The following is a 10,770-nucleotide window of genomic DNA, read 5'->3' as shown; positions in this document are numbered from 1 at the left end:
GTTCATCCTCGAAGCCAGGGGGTTGCTCCACGTACACCTCCTCCTTGATTGGCCCGTTGAGGAAAGCGCTCTTCACATCCATTTGGAACAACCTGAAAGAATGGTGAGCGGCATATGCTAGCAAGATTCGAATTGACTCTAGCCTAGCCACAGGAGCAAAAGTCTCCTCAAAATCCAAACCTGCGACTTGGGCATAACCTTTTGCCACAAGTCGAGCCTTGTTTCTCGTCACCACCCCGTGCTCGTCCTGTTTGTTGCGGAACACCCACTTGGTTCCCACAACATTTTGCTTCGGACGAGGCACCAGTGTCCAAACTTCATTGCGCTTGAAGTTGTTTAACTCCTCTTGCATGGCCAACACCCAGTCCGGATCTAGCAAGGCCTCTTCTACCCTGAAAGGCTCAATGGAAGAGACAAAGGAGTAATGCTCACAAAAATTAACTAATCGAGATCGAGTAGTTACTCCCTTGCTAATGTCACCCAGAATTTGGTCGACGGGATGATCCCTTTGAATCATCGCTCGAACTTGAGTTGGAGGTGCCGGTTGCACTTCTTCCTCCATTACGTTATCATCTTGTGCTCCCCCTTGATCACACGCCTCCTTATGATGAACCTGTTCATCGTCTTGAGTCGGGGGATGCACCATAATTGAGGAAGAGGGTTGATCTTGCTCATCTTGTTCCTGTGGCCGTACTTCTCCAATCGCCATGGTCCGTATAGCGGCCGTCGGAACATCTTCTTCATCTACATCATCACAATCAACAACTTGCTCTCTTGGAGAGCCATTAGTCTCATCAAATACAACGTCGCTAGAGACTTCAACCAAACCCGATGATTTGTTGAAGACTCTATACGCCTTTGTATTTGAGTCATAACCTAATAAAAACCCTTCTACAGCTTTGGGAGCAAACTTAGAATTTCTACCCTTCTTTACTAGAATGTAGCATTTACTCCCAAATACACGAAAGTACGATACATTGGGTTTGTTACCGGTTAGCAGCTCATACGACGTCTTCTTGAGGAGGCGATGAAGGTAGACCCTGTTGATGGCGTGGCACGCCGTGTTCACGGCTTCCGTCCAAAAGCACTCGGGGGTCTTGAACTCTCCTAGCATCGTCCTCGCCATGTCGATGAGCGTCCTGTTCTTCCTCTCTACCACACCATTTTGCTGTGGTGTGTAGGGAGCGGAGAACTCGTGTTTGATCCCTTCCTCTTCAAGGAACTCCTCAACTTGAAGGTTCTTGAACTCGGACCCGTTGTCGCTTCTTATCTTTTTCACTTTGAGCTCAAACTCATTTTGAGCTCTCCTGAGGAAGCGTTTGAGGGTCCCTTGGGTTTCAGACTTATCCTGCAAAAAGAACACCCAAGTGAAGCGGGAAAAATCATCAACAATAACTAAACCATACTTACTTCCCCCTATGCTTAGATAGGCGACGGGTCCGAAGAGATCCATATGCAGCAGCTCCAGGGGTCTTGAAGTGGTCATCACATTCTTGCTGTGATGCGCTCCTCCCACCTGTTTCCCTGCTTGACAAGCTGCACAAGGTCTATCTTTTTCGAAATGAACATTGGTTAGACCTATCACATGTTCTCCCTTTAGAAGCTTGTGGAGGTTCTTCATCCCCACATGTGCTAAGCGGCGATGCCACAGCCAGCCCATGCAAGTCTTAGCCATTAAGCATGCATCTAGACCGGCCTCTTCTTTTGCAAAATCAACTAAATAAAGTTTGCCGTCTAATACACCCTTAAAAGCTAGTGAACCATCACTTCTTCTAAAGACAGACACATCTATATTTGTAAACAAACAATTATATCCCATTTGACATAATTGACTGACAGATAGCAAATTATATCCAAGACTCTCCACTAAGAATACATTTGATATAGAATGCTCATTTGAAATTGCAATTTTACCTAGCCCTTTTACCTTGCCTTGATTCCCATCACCGAATATAATTGAATCTTGGGAATCCTTATTTTTGACGTAGGAGGTGAACATCTTCTTCTCCCCGTCATATGGTTTGTGCATCCGCTGTCAATAATCCAGCTTGAACCCCCGGATGCATAAACCTGCAAGGCAAATTTAGGCTTGGGTCTTAGGTACCCAACTCATGTTGGGTCCTGCAAGGTTAGCACAAATGTCCTTAGGGACCCAAATGCAAGTCCTGTCTCCCTTGCATTTTGCCCCTAACTTCCTAGCAACTATTTTCCTATCCTTTCTACAAATAGCAAAGGAAGTGTTTAAAGCACAATAAATTATAGAAGGTTCATTCACTACTTTCCTAGGAGCATGAATAACATTCTTTCTAGGCACATGAGCAATATTTCTCCTAGGCATATCCCTATCATGCTTATAAGAAGAACTAGAGGCAAACATGGCATGAGAATCATGAACATGTGAATCAAAATCATTATAAGCATTTCTAGCATTTCTCCTATCATAATACATAAAAGCATGGTTCTTTTTAGCATTACTAGCCATAGGGGCCTTCCCTTTCTCCTTGACGAAGATGGGAGCCTTATGGCTTGTTAAGTTCTTGGCCTCTCTCTTGAAGCCAAGACCATCCTTAATTGAGGGGTGTCTACCAACCGTATAGGCATCCCTTGCAAATTTTATTTTATCAACTTCATTCTTGCTAGTCTTAAGTTGGGCATTAAGACTAGCCACTTCCTTATTTAATTTGGAAATTAAAACTAGATGTTCACTACAGGCATCAACATCGAAATCCTTACACCTAGTGCAAATCTTAACATGTTCTACACAAGAATTAGATTTATTTGCTACTTCTAACTTAGCATTTAAATCATTGTTAACACCTTGTAAAGTAGAAATGGTTTCATGACAAGTAGATAGTTCATAAGAAAGCATTTCATTTCTTTTTACTTCTAAAGCATATGATTTTTGTGCCTCTACAAATTTATCATGTTCATCATACAATAAATCCTCCTGCTTTTCTAAAAGCCTATCCTTTTCATTCAATGCATCAATCAATTCATTGATTTTATCTATCTTAGATCTATCTAAGCCCTTGAACAAGCATGAATAATCTATGTCATCATCACTAGACTCACTATCACTAGAAGAAGCATAAGTGGAGTCTTGAGTACTCACCTTCTTCTCCCTTGCCATAAGACATGTGAGACGCTCGTTGGGGAAGAGAGCTGATTTGTTGAAGGCAGTGGCGGCGAGTCCTTCGTTGTCGGAGTCGGAGGAGGAGCAATCCGAGTCCCACTCCTTTCCTAGATGCGCCTCGCCCTTTGCCTTCTTGTATTGCTTCTTCTTTTCTCTTTTGTTCCCCTTTTCCTGGTCACTTTCATTATCGGGACAGTTAGCGATAAAATGACCAAGCTTACCGCATTTGAAGCATGAGCGCTTCCCCTTGGTCTTGGTCTTGCTTGGCTGCCCCTTGCGACCATTTAGCGCCGTCTTGAATCTCTTGATGATGAGAGCCATCTCTTCATCGTTGAGTCCGGCCGCCTCAATTTGTGCCACCTTGCTAGGTAGCGCCTCCTTGCTTCGTGTTGCCTTGAGAGCGAGAGGTTGCGGCTCGTTGATCGGACCATTCAAGGCGTCGTCCACATATCTCGCCTCCTTGATCATCATTCGCCCGCTAACAAATTTCCCAAGAACTTCTTCGGGCGACATCTTGGTGTACCTGGGATTTTCACGTATATTGTTCACCAAGTGAGGATCAAGAACGGTAAATGACCTTAGCATTAGGCGGACGACGTCGTGGTCCGTCCATCGCGTGCTCCCGTAGCTTCTTATCTTGTTGATAAGGGTCTTGAGCCGATTGTATGTTTGCGTTGGCTCCTCGCCCCTTATCATTGCGAACCGTCCAAGCTCGCCCTCCACCAACTCCATCTTGGTGAGTAAGGTGACGTCGTTCCCCTCATGAGAAATCTTGAGGGTGTCCCAGATTTGCTTGGCGTTATCCAAGCCGCTCACCTTATGGTATTCATTCCTGCACAAGGAAGCTAGAAGAACAGTAGTAGCTTGTGCATTCTTATGAATTTGTTCATTAATGAACATGGGACTATCCGAACTATCAAAATGCATTCCACTCTCTACAATCTCCCATATACTAGGATGGAGAGAGAATAGGTGACTACGCATTTTGTGGCTCCAAAATCCGTAGTCCTCTCCATCAAAGTGTGGGGGCTTGCCGAGTGGAATGGAAAGCAAATGTGAATTTGAACTATGCGGAATACGAGAGTAGTCAAAAGAAAAGTTAGAATTAACCGGTTTCCTTTGTTTGTCGTAGTCGTCGTCCTTTTGGGAAGAAGAGGACTTATCGCTGTCGTAGTAGACGATCTCCTTGATGCGTCTTGTCTTCTTCTTCTTCCCATCTCTTCGCTTGTGGCCCGAGCCCGAGTCATTGGACTTGTCATCCCTTGGCTCGTTGACGAAGGACTCCTTTTCCTTGTCGTTGATCACAATTCCCTTCCCCTTAGGATCCATCTCTTCGGGCGGTTAGTCCCTTTCTTGAAGAGAACGGCTCTGATACCAATTGAGAGTACCTAGAGGGGGGGGGGGTGAATAGGTGATCCTGCGAAAACTTCAAACTTATAGCCACAAAACTTGATTAGGTGTTAGCACAGTTTATGCCAAGTGGCTAGAGAGGAGTCAAAACACAATAACCACAAGAATCCAATCAAGCACAGAGTGACACAGTGGTTTTATCCCGTGGTTCGGCCAAGACCAACGCTTGCCTACTCCACGTTGTGGCGTCCCAACGGACGAGGGTTGCAATCAACCCCTCTCAAGTGGTCCAAAGACCCACTTGAATACCACGGTGTTTTGTTTTCCTTTCACTATCCCGTTTGCAAGGAATCTCCACAAATTGGAGTCTCTTGCCCTTACAAGTATATGATCACAAATGAAACACAGAGTAAGGGATGGAAGCAACACACACAAATCCACAGCAAAAGCGCACACACACGGCCAAGAATCGAGCTCACAAGACTATCTCAGAGTTCTCACTTAGAACAGAGCTCGAATCACTTAGAAACACAAACGAATGCGCAGAGACTTAGTGTGGATGATCAAGAATGCTCAAAGGTTGCTTGTGTGTCTCCTCCATGCGCCTAGGGGCTCCTTTTATAGCCCCAAGGCAGCTAGGAGCCGTTGAGAGCAAATCCGGAAGGCCATCTTTGCCTTCTGTCGTCGGGGGCACCGGACAGTCCGGTGCACACCGGACACTGTCCGGTGCCCGATTTGTTTCCTTAAACGGCGAAGACGACCGTTGCAGACCGTTGGCAGATCTGGCGCTGTTGGCGCACCGGACATGTCCGGTGCACACCGGACAGTCCGGTGCCGTCTTCCGACCGTTGGCTCGGCCACGTGTCCCGCGCGGATTGCGCGGCCGACCGTTGGCCCTGGCCGACCGTTGGCTCACCGGACAGTCCGGTGCACACCGGACAGTCCGGTGAATTTTAGCCGAAGTCGCCGGAAAAAAACCCGAGAGCGGCTGGTTTGCGCTGCGCTGATCTGGCGCACCGGACACTGTCCGGTGCACACCGGACAGTCCGGTGCCCCAGCCCGAAGCAGCCTTTGGCTGTACACAGCCACTCTCCACTTCTTTTCTTTTCTTCTTTCTCCTGTTTCTAACACTTAGACAAGATGTTAGTACACAAAACTAATGTACTAAGGCTTAGAAACATACCTTTACTTGTGATTTACACTTTGTTCATCCATGAGCATATTTTCACATTTAGGCCCTTGTGTTTGCACTCAATCACCAAAATACTTAGAAATGGCCCAAGGGCACATTTCCCTTTCACTTAGACGAGGTAGCCCAAATCCGGCACTTCAACTCCCAAGCCACTACTATACTCCTCGCCTCTCTAAGTCGAGAGGAGTATAATAAGGTGCAAGGGTTGAAGAGCGCCAAAGAGATTTGGGACGTGCTCAAGACCGCGCACGAAGGGGACGAGGTGACCAAGATCACCAAGAGAGAAACGATCGAGGGGGAGCTCGGTCGCTTCATGCTTCATCAATGGGAGGAGCCACAAGCGATGTACAACCGGTTCAAAACCTTGGTGAACCAAGTGTGCAACCTTGGGAGCACAAAGTGGGATGACCATGAAATGGTCAAGGTTATTCTTAGATCACTCGTTTTTCTTAACCCTACTCAAGTTCAATTAATTTGTGGTGATCCAAGATATAAACTAATGTCTCCCGAGGAAGTGATAGGAAAATTTGTGAGCTTTGAATTGATGATCAAAGGCTCCAAGAAAATCATCGAGCAAGGCGCCACCTCTACATCCGAGGTGCAACCCGTCGCGTTCAAAGCGACGGAGGAAAAGAAGGAAGAGTCTACATCAAGTAGGCTCCCCATTGACGCCTCCAAGCTCGACAATGAGGAGATGGCTTTGATCATCAAAAGCTTTCGCCAAATCCTCAAGCAAAGGAGGGGGGAGGACTACAAGCCCCGCTCCAAGAAAGTTTGCTACAAATGTGGTAAGCCCGGTCATTTCATTGCTAAATGTCCATTATCAAGTGATAGTGACAGGGGCGACGACAAGAAGGGGAGAAGAAAGGAGAAGAAGAAGTATTACAAGAATAAGGGCGGTGATGCCCATGTTTGTCGGGAGTGGGACTCCGATGAGAGCTCCACCGACTCCTCCGACGAGGACGCCGCAAACATCGCCGTCAACAAGGGTCTTCTCTTCCCCAACGTCGACCACAAGTGCCTCATGGCAAAGGACGGCAAAAAGAAGAAGGTAAAATCTAGAGCTTCCACTAAATATGCAACATCTAGTGATGAGGCTAGCTCTAGTGATGATGAGGATGATTTGCTCACCCTTTTTGCCAACTTAAACATGCAACAAAAAGAAAAATTGAATGAATTAATTAGTGCTATTAATGAGAAGGATGAACTCTTGGATAGCCAAGAGGAATTCCTTATTAAAGAAAATAATAAACATGTTAAAGTTAAAAATGCTTATGCTCAGGAGATAGAAAAATGTGAAAAATTAACTAGTGAGCTAAGCACTTGCCATGACACTATTTCCAACCTTAGATTTGAAAATGATAAATTGATTGCTAAGGTTGAGAAAGTAAATGTTAGTGATGATTCTCTTGTCAACCTTAGAAATGATAATGCTAATTTGATTGCAAAGATTGACAAATTGAATGCTTCTCTCTCTAGCCTTAAAATAGAGAATGAAAAATTAATTGCTAAGGCTAAAGATTGAAATGTTTGCAATGTTTCTATTTCTAATCTTAGAGATGAGAACACTATTTTACATGCTAAGATTGCTGATTTAAGTACTTGCAAACCCTCTACATCTATCATTGAGCATGTTACTATTTGCACTAGATATAGAGACATTAATGTTGATGCTATTCATGATCACCTAGCTCTAATTAAACAACAAAATGATCACATAGCTCAACTTAGTGCCAAAATTAGTGAGCATGACTTGGAAAATGATAAATTTAAATTTGCTAGAAGCATGCTCTATAGTGGGAGACGCCCAGGCATTAAGGATGGTATTGACTTCCAAAAGGGAGACAATGTCAAGCTTAATGCCCCTAAGAAATTGTCCAACTTTGTTAAGGGCAAAGCTCCCATGGTTCAGGATAACGAGGGTTACATTTTATACACTGTCAGTTATCCCGAACACAAAATTAGGAGAATTCACTCTAGAAAGTCTCACTCTGGCTCTCATCATGCTTTTATGTATAAGAGTGAGGCATCTAGTTCTAGGCAATCCACTCATGCTAAATTGCCTAAGAAGAAAACTCCTATTGCATCAAATGAACCTAATATTTCATTTAAGACTTTTGATGCATCATATGTTTTAACTAACAAATCAGGCAAAGTAGTTGCCAAATATGTTGGGGGCAAACACAAGGGGTCAAAGACTTGTGTTTGGGTACCCAAGGTGCTTATTTCTAATGTCAAAGGACCCAAGACCGTTTGGGTACCTAAGAACAAGGCCTAAATTTGTTTTGTAGGTTTATGCATCCGGGGGTTCAAGTTGGATAATTGATAGCGGGTGCACAAACCACATGACAGGGGAGAAAAGGATGTTCTCCTCCTATGAGAAAAATCATGATCCCCAAAGAGCTATCACATTCGGGGATGGAAATCAAGGTTTGGTCAAAAGACTGGGTAAAATTTCTATATCTCCTGACCATTCTATTTCCAATGTTTTTCTTGTAGATTCTTTAGATTACAATTTGCTTTCTGTTTCTCAATTATGCAAAATGGGTTACAACTGTCTTTTTACGGATTTAGGTGTTACTGTCTTTAGAAGAAGTGATGATTCAGTAGCATTTACGGGAGTGTTAGAGGGTCAGCTATACTTAGTTAATTTTAATAGAGCTGAACTCGACACTTGCTTAATTGCTAAGACTAACATGGGTTGGCTCTGGCATCGCCGACTAGCCCATGTTGGGATGAAGAATCTTCACAAGCTTCTAAAGGGAGAGCACATTTTGGAACTAACCAATGTTCATTTTGAGAAAGACAGGGTTTGTAGAGCATGTCAAGCAGGGAAGCAAGTTGATGTTCACCATCCACACAAGAACATCATGACGACCGACAGGCCGCTTGAGTTACTCCACATGGACCTATTCGGCCCGATAGCTTACATAAGCATCGGCGAGAGTAAGTACTGTCTAGTTATTGTGGATGCTTATTCTCGCTTCACTTGGGTGTTCTTTTTGCAGGAAAAATCACAAACCCAAGAGACCTTAAAGGGATTCTTGAGACGGGCTCAAAATGAGTTCAGCTTAAGAATAAAAAAGATTAGAAGCGATAATGGGACGGAGTTCAAGAACTCACAAATAGAAGGCTTTCTTGAGGAGGAGGGCATCAAGCATGAGTTCTCTTCTCCCTACACACCTCAACAAAATGGTGTAGTGGAGAGGAAGAATAGAACTCTACTTGACATGGCGAGGACCATGCTTGATGAGTACAAGACTTCGGATCGGTTTTGAGCGAAAGCAATCAACACCGCTTGTTATGCCATCAACCATCTCTACCTTCACCGAATCCTCAAGAAGACATCGTACGGACTCCTAACCGGTAAAAAGCCCAATGTTTCATATTTTAGAGTCTTTGGTAGCAAATGCTTTATTCTTGTTAAAAGAGGTAGAAAATCCAAATTTGCTCCTAAGGCTGTAGAAGGCTTTTTACTTGGTTATGATTCAAACACAAGGGCATATAGAGTCTTTAACAAGTCTACTGGACTAGTTGAAGTTTCTTGTGACATTGTGTTTGATGAGACTAACGACTCTCAAGTAGAGCAAGTTGATCTTGATGAGCTAGATGATGAAGAGGCTCCGTGCGTCACGCTAAGGAACATGTCCATTGGGGATGTGTGTCCTAAGGAATCCGAAGAGCCTCCACATGCACAAGATCAACCATCTTCCTCCATGCAAGCATCTCCACCAACCCAAGATGAGGATCAAGCTCAAGATGATGAAAATGAAGATCAAGAAGAGCCATCTCAAGAGGAGGACAATGATCAAGGGGGAGATGCCAATGATCAAGACAAGGAAGATGATGAGGGTCCAAGACCGCCTCACCCAAGAGTCCACCACGTAATACAAAGAGATCACCCTGTGAACACCATCCTCGGCGATATTCAAAAGGGGTAACCACTCGATCTCGTGTTGCTCATTTTTGTGAACATTACTCTTTTGTGTCTTCTATTGAGCCATATAGGGTGGAAGACGCATTAAGGGATTCGGACTAGGTGTTGGCAATGCAAGAGGAGCTCAACAACTTCACGAGGAATGAGGTATGGCATCTTGTTCCACGTCCTAATCAAAATGTTGTAGGAACCAAGTGGGTATTCCGCAACAAGCAAGATGAGCATGGTGTGGTGACAAGAAACAAAGCCCGACTTGTGGCCAAGGGATATTCACAAGTCGAAGGTTTGGATTTCGGTGAAACCTATGCACCCGTAGCTAGGCTTGAGTCAATTTGTATATTACTTGCCTATGCTACTCACCATGGCTTTAAGCTTTACCAAATGGATGTGAAAAGTGCCTTCCTCAATGGACCAATCAAGGAGGAGGTCTATGTTGAGCAACCTCCCGGCTTTGAAGATAGTGAGTACCCTAACTATGTCTATAAACTCTCTAAGGTGCTTTATGGGCTCAAGCAAGCCCCAAGAGCATGGAATGGATGACTAAGAGATTTTCTTATTGCTAATGACTTCAAAGTCAGAAAAGCCGATCCCACTCTCTTTACTAAAACAATTGCCAATGATTTGTTTGTATGCCAAATTTATGTTGATGATATTATATTTGGGTCTACTAACAAATCTACATGTGAAGAGTTTAGTAGGATTATGGTTCAAAAATTCGAGATGTCTATGATGGGGGAGTTGAAGTATTTCTTAGGCTTTCAAGTCAAGCAACTCCAAGAGGGCACCTTCATTAGCCAAACGAAGTACATTCAAGACATTCTTACCAAGTTTGGGATGAAGGATGCCAAGCCCATCAAGACACCCATGGGAACAAATGGGCATCTCAACCTCGACACGGGAGGTAAATCCGTAGATCAAAAGGTATACCGGTCGATGATAGGATCTCTACTCTATTTATGTGCATCTCGACCGGATATTATGCTTTCCGTATGCATGTGTGCAAGATTCCAAGCCGATCCTAAGGAAGTTCACCTTAGGGCCGTAAAACGAATCTTGAGATATTTAGTTTATACTCCTAAGTTTGGCCTTTGGTACCCCAAGGGATCCACATTTGATTTAATTGGTTATTCCGATGCTGATTGGGCAGGGTGTAAAATC

Source organism: Zea mays, chromosome 3, assembly GCF_902167145.1.
Source record: "Zea mays cultivar B73 chromosome 3, Zm-B73-REFERENCE-NAM-5.0, whole genome shotgun sequence".
NCBI classification, from domain to species: Eukaryota; Viridiplantae; Streptophyta; class Magnoliopsida; order Poales; family Poaceae; genus Zea; species Zea mays.
The sequence above is the reverse complement of the archived record's forward strand: the minus strand, read 5'-3'. Positions refer to the sequence as shown.